At 36.8% G+C, this 23,725-nt stretch overlaps 1 protein-coding gene and 2 pseudogenes across 2 annotated transcripts in view; 1 reads left to right on the top strand and 2 right to left on the bottom strand.

The window, feature by feature from the left end:
• CTNNA2 (catenin alpha 2) overlaps positions 1–23,725 on the bottom strand; it is a 990,025-nt gene that overhangs the window by 820,754 nt on the left and 145,546 nt on the right. The gene's annotated exons all lie outside the window — the stretch shown is intronic.
• On the bottom strand, positions 5,607–5,726 carry LOC120594652 (uncharacterized; annotated as a pseudogene).
• On the top strand, positions 10,717–10,835 carry LOC120594716 (uncharacterized; annotated as a pseudogene).

Below are 23,725 nucleotides of genomic sequence, written 5' to 3'. Positions count from 1 at the left end.
GATGTGGTGCAAGTGGGTCCGAAATTCAACTTACCTTCCTTGCACCAAACCAGGAGCCATGGCCTGTTCACCTGGCCTGGTTTACCAGAGCAAAGGGAAAGGAGCACTTGTCTAAATGATAAATAAAGGGGCCCTTTGTGTGATTCATAATCAGGCCCTGGATGTGCTAATGGTGGCTCGATCCTTTCTGCGTTTTATAAGGTTCAAATTAGGGAAAACCTCCAGAGTCATATGTTAAATGTATATTGGAATCAAGTTGCCAATGACTGATAGGTTCTGTGTAGCCAGGATTCTGTGGCTGAGGGACCAGACCAGGTAAGCAATACCTTTTACGGTATTTATGTTATAAAAGGTGCTTATGCCTGTCTAGGCAACTAAGTTGGAAGAAAAAATACTACCATTACTACTACTACTACTACTACTACTACTACTGCTACTACTACTACTACTGCTACTACTACTACATTTATTATTATTAATAATAATAAAATTAGAATACACAACTCCAAAATTACAAAAGGTTTGATCATGAAAATGCCACAAGAATGCCCACTCAGAGCCAGTATAAAACTAGAAATTAGGCACACTATGACCTGGGTGCCTGCTCACAACACAATTTTCTTATTCTGTCAAGTTTCTGCTGGTACCACTCTTACCTCCTCAACCATTTGGGATGCTTATTACCAGGCGAGTCAGTTTTATTTTCATAAAAGCAGTTGGATATACTTTGTTCCCTGAAAGTCATTTAGAGTGGACATATATCTCCTCTTTAAAGATGACAGGGAAAGGATAATTTTTAAACTAAATGTCAAATATAATTTCTTTTACCAAGTGTATATCAACTTTCTATTAATTACAAATTAAATTACAACTGTGACCTAAAACTTAACACTTATGAATTTTAGATATACATATATACTCATTCATTCACTAGAATATAAAATACCCTACCTATAATGTTAACAGTTTTAATCATTGATTCTTTCTGTGTCACCAGAATGAGAGATTTTACTGTAAAGTGCTTAACATTTTTTGCTAAGACTTAAAAGTAGGTTCTAAATTAAAAACTTAGCCCACATTCAAATTAATACAAATACAAATTCTGAAGAAGAATTAAAAATTAACATAACACAGCAGGGCTAGCAGATGTACCTAATCTGTAGGCAAAAGATAAAAAATTCTTAAAGAAGAGTTTAATTTAAAACTTTAAAAGTAAGAAAGCAAAGGGAATACAAACAGCAACCATATTAAGTTTCTATTGTATAGCAACCCAGAGCAAATGAGTGGGTATCAGGAGTAAGATTTCACTTTCCAAAGGTGAGCAATAAGACCAAATTCAGAGATGTTAACACATAAAGGAAACTGAATGACCCATCTCTTTACCTGATTAAAATCATCTTATTCCAAATTTGAAAACAACCTATAATCTGTTATACTCTTTGAAGCTACTGATATCAAGTAACAGGTTTTTGAACCAGTCCCTGTCTGTGTTTTCAAATAGATGTTTAATCCCTGGGTAAGTGATGTTTCAAAATAGACATCCAGATTAGAATGCACCCACCTGTCAAATGTAGCAGAAAATAGCCTCTCTGCTAAATTGGAGAAAGATAAATTGTCCCCACAGTGCTATAACAAGCTCTCCAGATTTCTTCTTAATGTTTAGAATCTAAATGTCTGGACACAGCTGTTCTCAGTCTTGTTTCCCTGCTTTGATTTCATCAATGCCTCCTCCAAATGGAGTGTTTTCTCTAAAGGTAACCACTTGACCACTGACTCTGTGTGTGTGTGTGTGTGTGTCTGTGTGTGTGTGTGTGCGCGTGCGTGCGTGTGTGCGCGCGCGCACACGCACAGATGAGATAGAGGACCCATATCTTTAGGACTCACCAGTTAACATCACATTTGAGCTCAAAGTACAGATTCAGAAGCAGAGGTAAAGTGAGGGTCTAAATGGCTGATGCTCATTCCAAGGCCAATTTGCCAATGGGAAACCACTGATTTTAGACAAGCCCTACATTATGAAAAGGGTGGTCTATGAATGCTATGACTAGATTACTAATTTGTGAAACTCCAGAAGTAGTCAGAAATAACAAAATTATTGTAGGTAAAAGTGCTCCCCCAGAAAGGCAACACAAGAAAACATGAAAGGAAGCAAGTTAACTAAGATTCAAATTAAGAAATTTTAAGGTACTTAAAATCCTTTAGTTGTTCTCCATTGCCTTTCAGAAAACTGAAATCCTTTAAGGCAAACTATAGGAACTTTCATGTTCTGACTCCTTAACAACCTTTCATCACTCATCTCACTTCTTGTGCACTACAATAGGAGTTAGAAACTTTTTTTGTAAAGGCCAGATAGCAAATATTTTAGGCTCTGAGACAATATCACTGGCAACTATTCAGCTCTTCTGCTGTAGCACAAATGCAGTCAGATAATACATTAATTAAAAAGGAGCGGGGCGCTATGACTGTGTTCCAGTATAACTATTTACGGGCACTAAAATTTGCATTTCACATAATTTTCACATATCACAGAATACAGCCATTCGTCTTTTGATTTTTTTAATTCATTTTAAAATGTGAAACAGAGAGGCCATACAAAAACAAATGGTGGTCTGCATTTGGACCACAGCCATGGTTTGCCCATCTAGGCACCTCCGCAGTCTCCAGTTCACTCAGACAACAGTCTATGATTCCTTAGAATAAAATAATTTGAGTACTCCACACACATTATGTTCCTTTTGGCACCAGGGCTTTCTACTCGTCCCTTCTCTTGCAATACTCTCTTCACATCCTTCTTTGACAAACTAATTTCTGCTCACCTCTCACCTTTCGATTTCTCTAAGATGCCTTCCTGAGTCCCTCATGTCTGTGTGTGATGCCCCTTTTATATGCCCAGTGACTCACTAGAGTTCTACACCACAGGACTGTGATGCTGTAGGCCCAGTAGAGACCCAGTACAGCTTGGCCTGAATTGTTGTCAGGGTATGTCCTATGATAGGCACTAAGGTAGTGCTCAGTAAATGTTGACAGAATAAATGGCTAAAGGTAGATCGGAACAACATTAAGATGATAAGTTGACCTGGGTTAGACTAGCCATTGGGTGTTGGGGGACTTTCAACAAAGACAAGTTTGAATGAATAAAAATGAGGATGCAGTAGTTTAGCAGAGTGATCAGGAGAAAAGGTCCTGATATCAAACCTGCCTGAGCCCTGGATCTACCACTCACGATTTGTATGACCCTCAGCAAGTGGCCAAAGTATTCTATACCACAATTTTATCATCTGAGGGATGTATTTCATAAGAACTAAATGCAGTCACAATAGTGGAACATAGTGCTTGACACACAATAAGCTATCAGTAAAACAGCTTTCATTAGTACTGATATCAGCCAGAAAGGAACCCAACCTCATGGTCTCTACAACTAAAAGTGAGAACTTATATTTTGTTTTTCATCAATAAGTTTAATAACTCACCACATACACAAAAAACTGTCAGCAGAATCAATCAGATTAGGGAAACTGGAACAAAGAATCAAAAACAGATTTATCTTCAGAGCTAGAGTCTACAGATACAGAAATACATCTAGAATTGCAAACATATGAGAGGAAGAGAGAGATAAAAATCAGATTTCTCACATGGCATCAAAATATTCTAAGTGACCATCTCAAAATGCAGGACTGGGGATTCAGTCAGAAAGTCTTACTGAAAGGAGACAAGAAGGAGAGCCGCTTTCTCTATGTCACGACCTAAGCCTTCCTCCACCGCCTCTGTTACCTCAGTTCCCTGGGAGGGGGCAATAGACAAGAGGTGTGACATACACAGGGCATTTTGAATTGAAGGTGTCCTTAATATTTTATCATGGTGGTTTATAGACTTTGCCAACTTTCACTCATTTTTGTGGCATCCCAATTTCTTTACTCTTATTTTGCATTCTAAGGAGGGCATAATAGCAAGGTTGTCCATTGGCCACTTGCTCCCAGAAGGCTGAAGCTTCCATTGCTTCAGCCTTCTGGGAGCAATGGGCAAGAAGGGACTGGAGACGGCTGACTGGGCAAGAAGGGACTGGAGACGGCTGACTATTGACACCTGGCTCTCATGGCAACCCCATTGTCTTACGTATCCCATCCCTCTTACCCTCAGGGGCTGTGTTTGTGGCTGGACATAATGGTATCAGTATCAGAAGTTCTATGAGGTTAAACCTTACTACTCCCATAGGCCATGGGAATGAAAAATGCAACTCTTATTGTTAAAATTTCAAAATAGATTGTATGGTGAGTATAATATTACCTATAATACTATGATGAATAATTATTACATAGATAAAGTTACATACCTAACCAGCAACACTGAAATTTTTACTATCAAGATTAGTTAATTGATATCATTATGAATAGATATAAATTGGTTACCAAATACATTTAAATAAAAAAGAATTTTTCAAAGTTGACTCAGTATGGAAATACCCCCACTATCTCATCCCCTTAAAGTAAAAAATATAGTATGCTATGAATGTGAACCTTTGTATAGATTTTTGTATATAGACCTTTGATCTAGAATTAAAAAACAGATTTCAATATATTGTTTATAATTATAAGCTAATGTTTAATGAGCCCCTGCTATGTATATCTATTCTCTCTCTCTCTCTCTCTCTCTCTCTCTCTCTCTCTCTCATCTATCTATCTATCTATCTATCTAGAATAAAAATAATGAGGTATATGTTTTTATTAACCTCAAGTCATGAATGAGGCAACAGGAACAAAAAAGTAAAGTAACTTACTCAAGATCATAGAAAGTAAATGGCAGATCTTATTAATGTTCCAGTCTATCAAGCTTCCTACTTAGATTTACTAATTTTATTCATTGCTTATTATGATTTTAATCAGGAAAACATAAATATCACCTTGTCATCATGTCCTACAGGCATATTGGAAAGGTGGCCTATTTAGTTTTTTAGTTAGTAGTAGATTTTTCAGCATAAAGTTTATTTTAGGTACTGAGACAAATCAGTCTTGCATATAAGTGCACACACATATGCACATTCATTCACATATACACACACACGTACAAGCACATACACACATCCCTTTTTGTTATCTCACTCTTTGCTTCTCGTTTCCTACCTCATTACCATAGAACCATGTACTCAGTGAACTATAAAATAACCCCTACTAATATGCTGGGAGATAATTACTCTCAAATTATTCTTCCAAAGAGGGCCAAACTAAGGGGGTCTAATAGACACTCTCTATACCAATTACATTTCATGTATGATCATTTAAAAATTCACTGTTACCGAATGAAAATGTTACATCCTGCAGTTCACACTTTGTGTAACTGTTTAAAATTTTAAACACAAATACAACTCCCAAGTGGTAACGTACAATGAAATAACTGAAGTGAGCGAAAGTTCTATTTCTTCATCTTTACAACCTCTGTACTTCCAATTTATTGTTTAAATGAGAGAATATATAGTACCACGGATTCTGGAGACATGAACTACATCTTTTTTTTTTTTTTTTTTTTTTTTTTTTTAGCAGAGGCAGCCCTTGGTTGACCTCACAGAATCTAAGGGCCTTGGTTAGCTTATAATCCCTTTTTTTTTTTTTTTACGCCTACAGCACCTGGTCTTCCTAGGTGGTCTACCCATCCAAGTACTAACCAGGCCCAACCCTGCTTGGCTTCCAAGATCAGGTGGGATCGGGCTTGTTCAGGGTAGCATGGCCACAGACAACATGAACTACATCTTAAAAGAATCTAAATAAGTCCGAACTGTTAAGAACTTAAACATACTCTTGAACACTTAGCTTACAAAGCAATTGTATAATTGGAAATTATCCAAATTAACGTCCACATGAAATATAATGCCTAAAATAAAAAATATACTAATTTGAAGCTTACATATATATTATTATAACTAACAGTAACATAGCATCTTTTTTGGAATTTCTATACCAAAAAAATAATATTTCTTGGGGGGTGAGAGAAAATTTCATCACTAAGACTGTTTAGAATTGATATAACAAGGTAATAATGAAAAGTAGACCAACTTTGTATGATTTTATCATCACTTTTAAGTTATCTAGATTATATTCCCTCATTGGTGGTACCTGGGGGTACCTATACTAACCACTCTCTTGGTACACCACTGAGTCTAAAGAATATCTGTTTGGTGAGTTTCAACTGAAACACCACATGGAAGTGCTTTATAACTTGTAAATAGTATAATGGTGTGAAGTACTAATTTGTTTCAATAGTGTACTCTACAAGATTAGAAGGGCCTATTTTAGGAACCAAAGGAACTGGCTCACCATTGACAAAGTTACAGATGCTCTCCAGGAGGAGGAGATGTGCTTGAGAATTAGGTCAGGCATAGTCCCGGCTTTACAGCGAAAAAGAGATACCGACCTTAAAGACAGCAAGGCGAGGTCTGCCACATGATCAAACACTAATATCACACACCTGAACGTTATCCTAGTATTCTCTATCCAACACATTTGAAAAGGCAACTCAAAGACGTAATTTCTAGTTACATTTGCTTGATATCCAGGAAACTTAGGGGAACTGAATTTGACTGGTTGCGTTGACAGAGTGTCAGAACTGCAGGCAGAGTTTCTAGAAGAAAATGTGGGAGTGTAATAAACAAGAAATAGAGGTGCATCTCTGATTCTGTTTTTAATGCCTGTAATTTTAAAGCAGCAGTGACTGACTTCAGACTGTAGCTCTACAAAGTTTGTCAGGAGTGCTATTGCGTAACTGCGGAGTAACTATTTTCACACTCCAATTAAACTAACATCCTGGTGAGTCTAGATTTTTAAAATTAGGTTTCAGATGAAACTCGTTAAGTTCTATTTAAATTGTTAAGACTCATATTGATATATCCCTCTGCTCTAAAAATGACTAAGAATTCACTAATTAGCTATGTAATCTTGGGCAAACCAGTTCTTCCTGGCCACAAATTTTCTCATTTGTAAAATGAGAATTTAGACTTGACCATCTCTGACCCTCCTCCTCTACAGCTTTTAGATCTATGAGTGAAATGGCTTAGAAGAGATAACAATTAACATCTCGAGTTCTATTGAAACCTTTTTTCTTAGTTTAAAGACCATAATGACTTGCCAAAATTGTTATAAAAGTCTTCGTACAAAGGTGAGTCTAAGGATTTAAATTTGGCTCTAAGATTATTTTAAATTATTCAAGTTAATAGTTGCATATATTAAAGCATGGTCAAATGACAACTCTACCCTAACCCTAAGTACTTATAAATGAATGTAAATAAATCCATGACCTTCAAAACATAACAGAATTGAGCTTAGCTGTTTAAATTTTAAGTACTTAGTGCTTTTTCAAATGCAGTACTTCCTTTTAAAGAAGAGAATGTAGAAAAATATTAATTTTCTTTTTGCCTAAATTACTAAACAAAGAAGGCTCCAAGATAACCCACTAAATGTTGTTGCTTTAGGCTGATTTAACATAGTAATTTTCCCTTAACAACACAGATGCCTTGTTTTATTTCTTGAGTTTGCTATGAATCAATATACCATTCACAACAAAGTAAATGAAAATGTGTTCTTTTCTTGACTCCCTGCCATTGTTAATTCACTAGTTCGTAAAGGTGGAATAGATTTTTAAAAAGCCATTTGTTATCAACAAAACTTAATATTAAAATTCCCTTCTTTTTTTTTTCAATGTGGGGACATGATAGAATTCAAAATAATGACTGATTTAAATTTACAAAGGAGGAAAAAAAGGGAGTCTGTGCAAAAAGTCCCCACTAACATCCAGCACTCAAAAAAAGTCACTAGAAATGCTTTGGGTTTTATAATCTGTTACTTCTCCAACATCTTCTATTCACATGTAAAATCATTTCTCAGTGTAAAAGAATAAATGAGGCTTAAATAGATTTTATAGAATATACAGTTATTCTAAGAGCTGACCAAAAAAAGTGCGAGTCACTCCTTACCCTACCGCAGTTAAAAATAAATTCTAAAACTTAAAGCTAGAGATTTGTTGCAATCAAAATCCTGTCTAAACAATCAATGCCAGAATATTTTCTTTAACGATATATATTTTTTCTTGGTTGAACAGTCTCAAATTTTTTTTCTTTCTGAACTTTATGAAGCATAAAAAATGTTATGAATAGTTTTCCTGACTCACGGCCACTTAATGTCTTCTTTAAAATTGAATCTTTAAAATTGAAGTTTTAAGTGCAACATTTCTAAGTTAGGCAAGGCGATTTGACAGCACTATATAAAAGCATTAAGTCTGCAGCTGCTGTGAGCTTGTCTGAGTTAGGGGAAGAATCTCCTCTCTATACATTTGAATAATGTTCACTGAAATGTATTACAATTAGGCTATTCATACTGGCATGTAAAAACGCCATATGAGTAATACAATAATATCTGAAAAAAACCATTGCCCTCAATTCTTCCTAACCCCTCCACATCAGTATCATCAGAAAATAGTCATAATCAAAAACCTCAAGCAGGCCCTTAATGATGCCCTAAAATGTGACTCTCATTTATCCCAATAATTACGTCATATCTTTCCCTCAATTCTCAATCCAACTCTCTTCTCCAACTTCATTATCACTCGATAACCTCCTTGCATTTTAATATTTCTGGAAGGAATGAACTGAGAAGAGAACATACACATACCCCACTATCATCTCTAGCCAGCACTTGTCCATGTACCTTATTCTCTGACTTTCCTCATATGGAAGTACCTTCATGATAAAGTTCTCAGTTTTCCCAACATAATTTCTTGAAAAGACTGTCTTTACCCCGTTGTATATTCTTGCCTCCTTTGTCATAGATTAAATGATCATATTCACGTGGGTTTGATTCTGGGCTCTCTGTTCTGTTCCATTGATCCACATGTCTGTTTTTATACCAGAACAATGCTGTTTGATTACTATAGTCTTGTAGTATAGTTTGATATCAGGTAGAGTGATACTTCCAACTTTGTTCTTCTTTCTCAAAATTGCTATGGCTATTCAGGGTCTTTTATGGTTTCATATAAATTTTTGGATTATCTGTTCTAGTTCTGTGAAAAATGTCATTGGTATTTATCATTGATAGGGATTACATTGAATCTATAGATTATCTGAGGTAGTATGGACATTTTAACGATGTTAATTCTTCCTATCCGTGACCATGCTATATGCTTCCATTTATTTGTATCTTCTTCAGCTTCTTTCTCCAATGACATAATTTTCTAAGTACAGGTATTTTATCTCCTTGGTTAAATGTATTTTTAGGATATTACTGTTTTTGATGCAATTGTAAATGAGATTGTCATAACCTGTGTATTAATGTAGGGTATATAAGAAGTTATAGATGATATCTTCTTCCAAAGAGAAATTAGTTTGGTTGTGAGCAGAATATTATGGTAGAGACACATCATCTTAATCCAGTAATGAAATGAGCTGATTTGAAACTGGGCTTTAGTCCTGATCCCCATATTCACCCATTCCTGAGTCCCAGATAAAAAATGTGGGCTGTTGTGGTAGGTTACATTTCAAAAATTCTTTTAACAACCTATGTCCATTTCTCTTGGTTCTAGGCATGCCTCTATGAAACCCTTATCAATATAGTAAGACAAAAATCCTAGCATGTCATTTTTGAGTATAGATAACAAAAACGCCTGTACTTTTACCTCTCATTCCTTAGGGTTCTCATTTTTGAAACCTAGCTACAATACTGTCAGGAAACCCAAACTAGGCAACTTGGCGATACTAAATGAACAGGACACATCTTGTGTTTGGATTGACGTCCTCAGCCAAGACTCCAACTGACAGCCAGCATCAAGTCCTACACATATGTGTGAAGGCTCTTACAGATGATCTCGGTCCCCAGACATCATATTACCCCCAGCCTTTGAGTCTTGCCAGTTGAGGCTTCAAACACTGTGAAACAGAAATCAGGCACAGTGCTGTCACCTCACTAAATTCACGAACCACAGAAGTTATGAGTATAATAAAATAATTGTTCCACAACACTACATTTAAGGTGATTTGTATGCAGCAATAGTAACTGGAAAGGAGCCTTTTAGACCTCTTTTTCCTGAACTTCTATTTCTTTCCCCATAGGCCAGTGAAACTGTCAAAAGCAATTCTCAGCTCCTCACCATCTTATTCATTGTCTTATAATTGGCAGATAGTCATACTTCTGGATTTCTCCTCTTTCCAAAATCCTGACTGGTCAAGAGCTTGTTCACATAGGACCTTTCTAGTTTTTTGTTTGTTTTTTCAGTATTTTAGTTAATCTTGGTTAGGAGGGTTCATTTGAAACAATTTAATTCTAGCATATGTCAACCCTTCCCACTGGATTCTTAATTTAAATCATCTCTCACACACATACATTTTTAATTTCCAAAAGTCCTATTTAGGTTGTTTTTAATCATGTTTGTTTTTAATATCTTTTCATTGCTAAGATTCTAAAGCCTCCCTTAATTCTGAAAACGTTAAACAAACTTATTTTTTATATTTATGTCTGATAATTCCAATAACTATTGCCCTAGTGAATGTGATTCTCCTGTGTTTGTTTGTTCTAGTGACTCTCACATTATATTAATATTTTTTGCCTTAAGCACATTTTTTAACTATACCTTGAAAACTTATTTATGCCTTAAACACAGCTTTATATTTCCAAAAAATCTGTTTCTGACAATTTCTTAGTTCACAATTATCCTGGGATCACCTTACATTAAATTCTTCATTTGGTCTACGGCCATGCCACTCTGAACAAGCCCGATCCCATCTGATCTCGGAAACTAAGCAGGGTTGGGCCTCGTTAGTTCTTGGATGGGAGACCACCTAGGAAGACCAGGTGCTGTAGGCATAAAAAATAAAAAATAAGGGATTGTAAACTGACAAGGTCCTCGTGATCTGTGAGGTCAACCAAGGGTTGCCTCACCTAAAAAAAAAAGAAATAAATAAAAATTCTTCATTTGGAGTTTGATCAGACAGATAGTATGAATTCTGACTGCAAAACCTGTTGAAGGTCTACTCAAATTTTCAAGGGGAATATTTTTTTTTCTTTCACTCAGGCCCAGGTTAAGAAAGACAAGATGGTTTCACTCTTTGTGGATTGCATTTATTAACAGATTTCTCTTTTATCCCTTGGTCTTCCCACTCTGTGAGGGCGGTCTCTTATTCAACTCCCCATCTCTAGCACAATTTAGACTTTATATCCTGTATACTCTGGACTATGCATCCTTCAACAGAAAACTGTCAGATAAGCTATGTGTAAAATCCAGTTTGAGCACTTATCTTTCAAGCTTGCCATTTTCTCTTCTTTTTTAGGGTTTTGGGATTTGTTGTTGTTTTTCCAGGTCGCAACACATCCAAAACATGCTTTTATGTTTCCAGTTTTTTAGTTATTTTCATTCAAAGAGTCACTTATACCCAGCCTACTCTGTACATTCTTTCAAAATGGTAGTCAGGAACTCAGATTTATATGTGATTTTCATGTGATATACCCAGTTAAAAAATGCATTGCAAAGCAAACAAAACAAGGTGGATTAAGTCCCAGGGATGCCAGTCCGTATCCTCTGGCCAGCTCAAATAAAAGTAAAAGCTAATAAAGAAAAATTATCTGGAAGTACAAAAAATGAATCCAAATAACCTGCTAAAGGTTTCTTGCTGCTGCTTAATCTGTAACAATATCTAAAATATTTTTGTTCTTAACTCAATTTTTTTTATACATTTATAAGAATTAGGGGGCTACTGTGTCCCTGAAGAACCTGGAAATGAGAGATACAAGATGACTTTTTGAAAGTTAAACTGAAATTTAACACAGAAACTTTCACTAGGATCTTAAGTGAGCCAGGGGCATCATGCTCTCGCAGCAGGTGTCCTTATATTTTATTCACCTATCACTCTTGATTCCATGTTTACCAAGCAATTTCCTGATTCCCACATAATCCTGTCTGTGAGCAGAGAATATGTTAATCATGCTGACAGGACTATCTAGAGTCTGGGTTATAGTGATTTTTCTCAGTAAATCAGTCAACTGATGTCTGACTATGATTTGGCTTCCATTATAGCTTAACTGAAGAGTGACATAAACTGCTTATTTCCAAAGAAATATTTCCGCTGGGTGTAACCATTGCATTTCTCACTGTGAACTAATGGAGTGGTATATGTCTCCCTAATCACTCCTGAATTTTAATTATCTCTCAGTTGTCTCTCACTCTAAGCATTGACTGGATCATAGTATTTTTCAAATTGGGATAGCCATATCATCAAGAACACGCTGTACAGTACCAGGGTATGTGAAAAGCCTTAAGCATAATACAGGACATCCTTCTGAAACAATACTTAACAGAAATATTAGAGGAAATTATACATTTTTTATTAAAATAAGCACAAATATTTTCTATAAAATTTATATTCATCTTAAAACTAAAATTGCAATTTCTAAGAAAAGTTGCCACTTGCTACCACCAACCACAAGTGGTTTAATCACCAGATTCCCAAGACTACTTCAGTGGCAAAGGTGACGATCCAGTACCTGGGCATTAGCATCAAGTAGGACTTCTACTTCCATGTCTTCCACTTTTCCTCTGGTTGTTTTGTTGCTGCTGCTGCTGTTGTTGTTTTTTAATGACTTCTATACTTCATTTTCTGGTTCTTACTTCTCTTTTCCATTCTGTTGATCAATCTGTTTGTAATGCTGATAATTCTATTTTGTGGTCATTGTAGAATGATTTTGCTGTTTGTTTCTCAGAGTATAAGCCTTACCTAGTTCAATTAATAAATATGAAGTAGAGTAGAAATTCAATTATCATTACCTAATAAAGTATTTTGTAGCTAAATTGTCTACGTGAACGCCACATTAAGACATAAACATTTATATTAGCTTTATTCTCAAAAACTGGACAGGAAGTTTTCATATTTATACCTTTTTTCTTTGGCTCCAGGAATTAGCATGGCAGCTATAACTTAGTCTGGGTTTGGAATAATGAATAGCATTCATCCATCTCCTTAGATGAATTCTTCAACAGTGTCCTCTTGCCTTCAGAATAAAGTTCAATCTTCTTGCCATGGATTAAGTATGATCTTCCTCTAGCTCACCTCTCAGAGCCTCATTTCTTGTCATACCTTCAACCTGCCTACTGCCAAGACTGAAATTCTTTCAGTTTCTTAGTAACCATGTTCATTCTCATGTCAGGGACTTTGAATTTCATGCTTCCTCTGCCCTGACTACCCCCGTCCAACTATCATCTCGTGGTTACCTTCACTCTTCAGATCTCTATCTAGCTAGGAAAGCCTCTCTCATTCTGCCTTCCAAACTTGGGTTACATGCTCCTCATATGTAGTACTTCAGTGGTCAGTGAAAAATTTTGTAAGTTTTCATTACCAAATTGACCGTTTGCTTCTCCATATTCTTTTATGGATTGCAAGTTAACTAGAACACTGATTCCTACTCCCTGTATCCTTCAGCTGACTAATTACTGTTTACTCCTTTAGATGTTTGGGCAGAGAATGCTAAAAATACTTCCTTTATCTATTCTTCCTTTCTTCCTTGTAGCACCCACAGTTTAGCCGAGTATCTTGCTGTCCAATGCAGAGTATATTCCTCAGCCTCTCTTGCAATTAAGTGTGGCCTTGATATGTGGGCAAAAGGCCTACGAGCAACTTTCAGGTCATGGCCAAAAGAACACTTGTGCCGGTCCCTCTGTATACATCTTCTTGACAGCTGGGGAAGGATGCTGACTCTAGCTCAATGAGGAAGCCACACATTAAAGTTGGTATAAACATCCTGATAATCTCATATTCCTTATTCCAGACTGCAATTTGGGAGAGAAATAAAATTATATCTCTTATTTGAGTCAGTTAAGATAATCAAATTTCTGCGTTATAGCGACCCAGCCTCACTCATTTAGATGTCATTTCTTCAAGGATACTTGCATGAATCTATCACCAGACTATAAATTTCGAAGGCCAGACACTCAATTCATACCCATTTAATGACACATAAATTAATAAATGAATGAATGACCCCAGGAATTTAAAATTATATACTAACCTAATTTATGAATAGAACATCAAAAATTCAAAACGAAATAGCAGTATAATGAATCAAGTAGTATCTTTAAAGAATAAATTAGCAGAGATAAATATAATTACAGAATTAAGAATAATTAATATCAGTTTACCTACTAATGTTATTCCATTGGTCAGAGTATAAGGAAAATGTAATCACCATAAGGCTAAAAACTTGGAGCGAGAGAGCAAGTAATGCCCTCTCTCCTCCATCAGCATTGATCACAGATCCTCCAGATCATGAGGAAGTGGGGAGGAGGATTGAGCTCACAGAGCCCAGAGGGACTAGGAAAGAGGTCACCTTAGGAAGGAGAAAGCAAGCAAAACATTTAAAGAAAACTTTGACAAACCTTCAGTGTCGTGTATTGACATAAAGGAAAGAAATGTATATCTTAATTTCATGGCAAGCAAAGTAACACATACTAATCAATGGGCCATGGACCAAACTCTCTCACGCAATTTATCCAAAACAATTACTGCACTTATCAAAGATGTTGCTATCGTTTGTTTTCAAATAATTCAATATTGTATTAGAAACCTTCATGCAAGTAACTGTCTTGGCTTATCTGGTATCAAAAATTATTTTATCTTTGGCTCCTGAAGACTGATTACTTTAGGGAAACTGAAGGACAAAGTTTACAAGCTCTATTTTAAATCATTTAACTCATATCTGGTTGGAACCATAAGAAGGCTCCAGTCTGAATTTCTATATGAATTTCTCCCCTTATACTTCATGACTCATTTACGATTCTAGATTGCTGGAATATTTTAAATGTTTTATTCACATTATGGGGTTTTATGAGCATTTTTTTAATTGTAGAAGCAAAAGCGCCTTTGTTCAGGCTTTAAGTCTGAGTCTTGCCAAAAGAATGGAAGCAGATTACTTCAATCCAAACTAATTTAGGTTCAGATTTTTAATGCAAATTTTTAGCTACAAATATTTAGCCTAAAAAGTTTAAAGAAAAATCATTTCACTTGACAAACAGAAAGTAGATGTTAATCCATAGAAACCCAGTACACAAACATTCTTGCTCATCTGAATTTATTAATCTGAATCTTATAAAAGAGAGAAGCAATGCCACTTCCTAGGAAGAAAAATCAGATTTAAAGTGTAATTCCTTACTAACAAGGATCCGTTATTTTTCAAAGATAACTTCTAGAATCCACTGAGGGATATTTTAAGAATTTTCTCTCAATACTGCGACAGTCAATACCATTTTAGGATCTCTATGACAAGCAGTCCACGTAAATACCCAGCAACTTATCCAGTGATTACATGGTCTAGCTAGATATGATTCCCAACAAGATTTCCTTTTTCTCTCTGAAGCAGTTAAATTTTTCCATACTACAGTCCATGTTACCTGTACAGATTGGGCCTGCTCATTTGCATGCAAACCATATCAACATTAATGAAGTTAAATAAAAAACGAAGGTTCAGAACCATGTAATTATATCCTAAGAGTTGTTTTCATCTGAAATAACAAGAAATTTGAGACAGAGGATTTCGATCCATGTGGGAAGCTCACTGGTCTGCATGGGTAAGGTCGTTGTTTCATTTTGCTAATAATACACTAACGACTCTTGCCGATTTATGGATAGTTCTTTGTGCTTATGTCACTTAACTCCCTCCTAAAACCCACTGACATCTGCACTCTACCATCACCCGCCTTTTACAGGAAAGCAGAGAGAGACTTAGAAAGATTATGTAACAGGTGCAGAAATCCAGAGCTTGAAAGTGGCGGAGCTTGAATTTGAACATATATGTCAATGCGACATCAAAAGACGTACACTTAACAGCTATACTGATGTGGTCTAGTTGATGATCCCTCTAACATAACAGAAAGGAAAGCTTCAGACACAAATGCCTCTAAGAACTGTGTACTGGGGCAGGGGAAGGAGAGAATAATACCATGGAAAAATTGAAATTGATGTGTTAGATGGGATGACACAAAACTCATACTTTTTAAACATTTCTCCACTTAATCCCATCTCCTACTGCTATCTTAAAGTCCCGTGATGCCTGAGGTCCCCATCCTGCATTGCAGCAACCATTCAGAACAGAGGGTGAGTGCAATTACATGTGCAAAGCTCTGCCCTGATCAAAAAGTCAGTTTCCCTCTTTTCAAAGTTTTATGACCATCACTTGGCAATAGCAGAATAATACTTCACATGTACACTGAATTTTCACATTACTGAAAACACCTTTAGAGGAAATATTCACATCAAAAATGTCCTAATATTAAGTTTTCCTGGAACTCTTTTGAATCAATAACATGATTTAATGAAATTCTGTATCAGTAGCCTCCCTGATGCCTGTTAGTACTCTTGATACCACAAGAAATCAAAAGGCCCCGGGCACAAGGTCCTGCCTCTCAGTAGCTTCAAATCTCAGTATGGTGCATTCAAGGACAGTCTTCATTTTATGTACAGTCCATTATTTTTGTCTTTTACAAACAATTTTTTGTACTTCTATGAACTCTTTTCAACATGGGAAATAAGATAAAAAATTCAAGAACATCACTAAGACTGTCTCTTCCCCTCCTGTGAGGTCACTGGCAGAGCAGGAGCATCTACAGCAGGAAGGGTCTTTTGTTGATTGGCCTCAAACTAAAAATAACATTCAAATAACCTCTCTCTTCAGCATAAAGGAATTAGCTAAATTCATAGTATGAATATTCATGAAAGGAACAAGATCCTAAGAGAAAGTAAGTCTCTAGATCCCCAAGACTTTCTGTTTCCTTCATTTGCTGCCTAGTTTAATACAACACCAAAACCAAGAACTTACATGGTACAAATGGTTGCCAAGTGACAATAAGGGTCAGTCCAAAAATAAGAATAAAATCAAACTTTCCAAAATAGAGATGTGAGCACTGCTTTCTCTTCTACTCTGCTGCTCATCCTCTTTTCCCAACTTGTTACAAAACATTTCCAGTTCCTGAGATGATACCTGGGGAAATCTCCAAGTTTTAACAGTTAGTGTAGAAAGAACAGGTTCTTTTCTGAATGCAAAGCTGCAAAGTGGGCCTAGGAGTGTTGGCCCGGAAATTATCTCCTTGCTCTGGAGGTCGTGGGGGGAGAAGACATAAGGGAACCTCTCTTTGCACTGCATCTCCTGACAGGGAGCTCACCCAAGAGCAGGAGAGATTAAACACTCACTGCTCCCTTCCATCCTCCTTCCATTCCCCCTTCCTCCACCCACCTCAAAGCAGAGCTGTTGCAGGTGTACAGGGAAGTAGGAGTGAGAAGCTGAATGACACTTAAATTGTTGAAGCACTAGGAAAATCAGAATACATTAATAAAACCACATACCCTAACTGGCCTGGGCCGTGGCAACTGCCACAAAGCAGAAACAAAACTCATTAGGAGGTGCAGCTCAGGAGGCATGCCAAGGACCAGTTACGGAAGAAGGTTCTGGCATGGTGGCTCCAGCACGGTGAGGTTTACAGCTGCTCACAGTCAGAAAGAATGGGATCAGGGCAGAGCCCCCAGAACAGGGTATCTTAACAACTGCCACTGTGAATGTGTGAGTCACCTCAGAGCTGCCAAGGAAAGAGCTTGGGAACATGGTGGAGAGGGACGGCAGAGTGACAAGAAGGGATGGCAGCTCACCCACCATCAGAGGATTTATTATTAACACACACCTTTAGCTCTATCTCTCAGGTGGTTATGGCCTAAGAAACATGTGCCCATCTGAAAAAAAATTGAATTGTCTTCCTTCAATATATTATTTTCTAGGTGTAAAACCACTCATTTAAAGGAAGTTAAACTACATTTTAAATACACCAGGGACGCACTGTTAAAAGTGAATTAGAATAAATTAGCTGGGAAGCAAAAACCACTTTCTTATAATGCTGGCAATCACTTCCTAAATTCTCTATTTCGTTTTATAAGTAAGTGTTTCTGTGTCTTAATTTCCTGCAAAGAAAGCCACACAGGTATAGGGTATTGATACACACACAAATACAAATGAACCAAAATAAAATAAAAATCTGAAGAGGGAGAACTGTGAAGTCGGCGGCAGAAGCAGCTTTCTTCTTCCAGCAAAAGTGTTGGGAAATATCTGTAGATTTTACTGAGTTGTATGCTGTGATTTATATGTTGTCTATAAGAGAAAGGCTTCTGCATTTATAGTGGAGGAGAGAGCAAGTGTCTATTTTCAAGAAGACTCAAAGGTCTCAGAAAAATATAAAGTTTGGGAAATTTGGAAAACGTGATCCACCATGACCCTAAGAAAACTGAGGCTGCAATTCTGCCTTGAAAGCAGCAAATAATCTAGGAGGTAGAGGCTGATGACTCCTTAAGAGGGCCTAGTGGGACAGGAAGGAATCTGTAGCTGGAGCAAGGAGGGGAAAGGATCAGCTTGGTCTGGGACTCAGACAGGGATACAGCCTATTGCTGGGGTCCTAGGAGGGAAAAACTATGGCGCTAGAGGCTTTCTACCTTAAAATGCAATGGTGCTTGAAATTGGAGCATTAAATTGGAAGCTGATCAGGTGGAAACTGTTGTCTCATAACCAGACAACCCAGGGAGAGCTTTAGGTACAATGTAGTAGATTCTGGAATAACTTTCTGCTTTTTCTCTCTGTTTTACTTTCTGTAGAGAGTTTACTAGTTTACTTCCCACATCTTCAAAAACCATCACACCATACCCTAAGCCTGATAATTTTATCATGAGAGGAAGTCTTAGAGTTTCTGGTACTTTTTAGATTAGGACATAAAAGCTCAGAGTAGTTAAGGCCACAAGGCTACTTAGTGATGTCCTGAGATAGCATTTAGAATATTAAACTATGCATGTATATGTGTGTTTACCACCACTCTTCCTTTTATCTATTTGCTTTTCTGCACTTGGACCACCTAGGTCATTTGGATTTATTGCTTAAGATAAGAAAAGCTTTAGCAGCAAACAGAGGGGAGAAAAGGACCCGTTAAAAGAAGTAGGCAAACAGACAACAAACTTGGCAGATTATCTGATGGATAAGACCTAGGCTCCCTGTTCCAAATCTAACCATCCCCACATGGGATTCTACAGCCTGGAAGAAGACAGAATTTCAAAAGGAGCGATGGGTATACAGAGAGTCACAGGCCAGATTGCTAGGCCCCTGAGGACAGAAACTGGATCTTCTCCCTGTTCCTCAGATAACTCTTGAGTAATTATATCCTATATTATCCAAAGGAACTGTGGATAATTACGCCTTAAAAAAGTGTAGTCAGACTGTACTGGGCAAAACTGATGGAGGGTCACCCCAGCTTTGGAGATGAGACAGTGATAGAACCTCCTACAAAAGACAGAACAATCTGTGATCCCTCTTCTGAGCAGAGCTTTAGGGAAAGAGAAAGCTCCTTAAGCAAGGAGTCTAGGTAGCTGATGTATTTACAAAACTTTTCAGTTTCTCACATCTCAGAATGAATCCTTTCTACCCCAGAGTGGCTCTGAGTTTTACACTTTATAATCTATATAAAATATATTCATTTATATTTACTTATTTATACTTTATGACGCAGGCTTTCTCAAATGTTTGCTGAGTCTTTATTATGTGCTCATATTTCTAGCTGAAATTCCCTTTGGCACTGCATGCTATACGTGTCTGTGGAGCAGAAGCCTTGGCTAGCATCTAGACGCAGTATTCAGGGACAGTGGTGGGACACTGCTGCTGGCAGGCACTCTTAAAGCTTTTTGCCTGGACCTGGAAACACCATCTTCCTCCAGGCTGTGTCCAGACTCACTAGATACCCACTTGGCTCCTGAAACTAACCTTTCACACTTGTTGCTCTCAACTAGACATAGAAACCACCGTTAGTGTGCCAGGCCCAGAGAACAGTGTGAGGTCTGGAGTGGGAATTTTCTGCCTGTTCCCATGGATCAGCCCCTTGGTACGCTGGCCTGGGCCTACCACCCCTGCTCTCAGTTTCATTCCCTTACGACGAGAACTTAGCAGCAATCCCACATTCTCCAGCAGCAGGCACCACAGAGATTCTGAGCTATAATTTCCTTCTTCAATCATCTTTTACAGATTCTTCAATAATTCTTGTTCCACCAAAAGTTTTCAAATGCGCTTTTTAGGTTAGCTATTTGATTATCTGTTATTAATTTATTTAAAATATCTTTTCTATCATTTCCAGAATTTTGACGTAGAAGAAGGGATTGTAACATAGGCTCAATCAGCCATTATGAAACGAAAGCCAGAGGGCCAACTGAGGAGTAATCTGTCTGAACGGAGGGCTGGAGACCAGACAGTCAACAGGCTTCTCTTGTGATGCCCCCACAAATGGGTGACCCCCAGAATATGGCAGCTGATACAATATGCTAACACTATATAACTCTCCTAGAACTGATATGTAACTCCAGGGGAATCTAGGAAAAACCTAGAAACTAACTGAGAACATTTCTTCTTCCTGGGCATAATGCGAGCTTAAAATAGAAGTTAAATTTAGTTATAGAAAAATTAAGTTGCATTTGTTTATATCCTTGTGAAGGTAGCAGAGTGGGAAATACTCATTCATTCTAGAAATTTTTATTGAATTAAAACTATTATAATGCCTTTTAAAGAGGAGAAGAAAAAAAGAGTACTGGGGTTAAGATATAAGTCAGATTTAGGAACGAGATGACTAGAAAAAGGAATACCACAAAGTATTGAAAAAAATAATAGGACCAAGTGAAATAAGCCAGTTACAGAGACAAATACTGTATGAGTCCACTTATATGAGGCATCTAGGGTAATAACTCATAGAGACAATAGAAGAATGGTAACCACCAGAGGCTGGGGAGAAGTTTAATAAGTAATAGAGTTTTAGTTTTGCGAGAAGCAAAAGTTCTGGAGATTGACTCCAAAACAATACGAATATACTTAACACTTCTGAACTGTATTCTTCCACAATATTTAAAATGTAAGACAAAACACAAACAAGCTACTATGTGCCAAAGACTGTTCTGGGCCCTAAGGATTGCAAGATGTAATAGACACTTGTGTCGCCTGACTTCCTTTCAGTTTCTTCATTAACAGATCCCAAGAAGTATCTTGTCTTTCATAATGTAATTAATATTTTGATAAAGAAGATTTCTAATTCCTAATGCTTAGAAATTATTTGAAAATAAAATTTAATCTAAATAAGTACAGTCTATGCATATGTTCCAGCACTCAGATAAAGCCACATATTTGTTTTTTATTAGCTACAGAACAACGGTATAATTCCTAAGTCCCAGTTTTCTGAGTCATGTTCAGAATATGTCTTTTCTTAATGAAAGACTAAATACCTTATTTCAACTTCAGCTAGATACTTTCTCCACCCACTTGACAAGGCCATTAATATTCTAAGAAGAAAAATGCATTATCCACAGGCATAAAATTAGGTGATCTTGGTTTTTACAGTTTGAATCAATACCAATTATGGACCTTCAGTTCTCTTTATTATTACAATGGCTTCTATTCAAGCATTGGGTAACCATTTCTCCCCCTTTTGTCTTTCAGCTAAAAGTAAATCATGAAGAAATCAATTCTGTTTGGATACTTAAAATCATGACATTTACTGTTTTTTCATATTTTACATAGACGAATAGGTACTCATTATTTCAGCTAAATCAAAAGTATAGACCTAAAAACAATTCACTGATAATAGCTAAGTTTGTTATTTTTTATTTCTGCTTTTACTTTTATTAGCATTTATTTGATGTTGAATCTATTCCTGGGCCATAAATTTTCGCTTCTCCAGTTTCTCCTGAGATGTCTTTTTTTTCAGTGCAACCTCCTTTCCTGGTCTAGGAACAGTCTGCTCTTCTTCAGTGAGGATCATCTCTGTGCGGCAGAGGGAGCTCAGGTAGGGTTAATCCACCCATGAGCTCTGTACGATCGGCGCCACATCTTGGCAGCTTTGTTCACCAGGACACGCTCAAGGCCCTGAGAATCTATATCTAAACTCTTAAGTTCAGTACTACTCTCTGCATTTTTAAGCACGTGCAGCAAAAATTCAGCACTCTTTTTGGGCCACCAACCCTGCATCCAATGCCCTGCTCTTTGGCCTGGGCACACCATGCAACTCCACCATTGTAACGACAGAATAGCACACTTTATTTCTGCAAAGTGACATCCTTCAGATACTTGGTGGCTTTTCGGATATGCCTATCCTTGATGGTGTGGGCAGTTCAGAAGTTCTGAAAGTGAACACAAAGATTTGAACCTCTTGATTTGCATGATTTTGTGAGGTTTTCTGGGTCAAGTGAATAGCGAACCATTTTCAGAGGTTGCCTCAGCCTGCTTACGGAGAGAGGAAGCCGAGTTTGTTATCTTTTAAACATACAATTACTGTTCCTTGCAAAACACTTAAAAATAAGAAAGCTAATGTCAATTTATTCTGTTACCAACTGGAATTATCCAAACTACCATTAGCAAAGTCTCATGATAAATATTCCCTGTGTTAATTCTACATGACCTTAAACTCAACTGGCAATAAACTCCAGAACTTTGAAAAGAGGTCTCAAAACAAAGTACTTTTGGAGATTGAGAATTGTTATTTGAATTTCAGTTCTGGTTGCCAATAATAAAAAATGTCAAGTGAAAACAGTTTAGCGTACTTAACAAGTATTTTAGTGGCATTAACCATTTTCGAGTCCTCTCTCATTTACCATTTCCCTTCTATATCTTTCATCTGTCTTATTAAAAGTAAAATGGTAGATCATGGTGAGATGAACTATAGGTATAATACCATATACTATGGTATTCTCATTTTTATGATCATTTACTATATATATTTCTTATCCATTCTTTTCTGTCCTGTGACTTCTTTGAAAAGTGACACACATCCATGGACTAGACAACAGCAGATGAAGGCAATCAATACAGTGCTACAGAAGTGGCACCGAGCAGTGAAGAAGAAAGATGAGAGAGGTCTGGAACACAGTCCGTCTTTCTCCTTGAAATTAACTATTGCCTTCTCTCAGACAAACCAAATCTTACTCTCAAGGTCCCACTCAACATCTATCTACTTGTTTCAAGTAAATTTCTCCAAAATAGGCCATTGACATTTAAACAACTACGTGGAAGCTAAGGTATCATATTCATTTGACTATAACATTAGTCAGAGTGTGATTCAGGAACCACATGCATAGGATCATGCAGGGCAGTTTTTAAAAACACAACTTTCCAGGAATGACATCAGACCTACCAAATCTGAAACTCAGGATATGGTGCCCTCTATGTTGCTAAAGTTTAACAACCACTTCCCCACAGCTTCCAACATAGGTCTATGCACTTTTGAGTAGATAGTGGCTAAATTAGAATTTGGAGCCAAAAGAGAGAAGACTATATTCAAAAAGAGAAAACATGAGCATTAAGTTTAAACATTGCTTATTAGGAAATGAAATACAGAACAAAGATAGAGTCAGCCTAAGGAAAAAAAGAAAACAGATATATAAAAATGATAGTGATCACAACTTCACAAAAAAATAACCATAGAGATAATGAGATACTCAAAAGAAGTGCTAACGCACACATTCCTGAGAAAAATTATTAAGACAAAAATGAGTGTTTTCTATTATAAAAGGCAAATAGTCATTCTTTTATTTGCAAATTCACAAAAATTGTATTACTCTGCCTAAAAATGTTAAAAAAGATGACTAAAGAAAAGGTTTCCTAATTTTGTATTCACAGGGGAAAACAATAGTTCTTTCTAACCAAGGTCAATATTTTAA

Source organism: Pteropus medius, unplaced genomic scaffold (genome assembly GCF_902729225.1).
Source record: "Pteropus medius unplaced genomic scaffold, Ma_sr-lr_union100, whole genome shotgun sequence".
NCBI lineage: Eukaryota > Metazoa > Chordata > Mammalia > Chiroptera > Pteropodidae > Pteropus > Pteropus medius.
The sequence above is the reverse complement of the archived record's forward strand: the minus strand, read 5'-3'. Positions and strand labels throughout refer to the sequence as shown.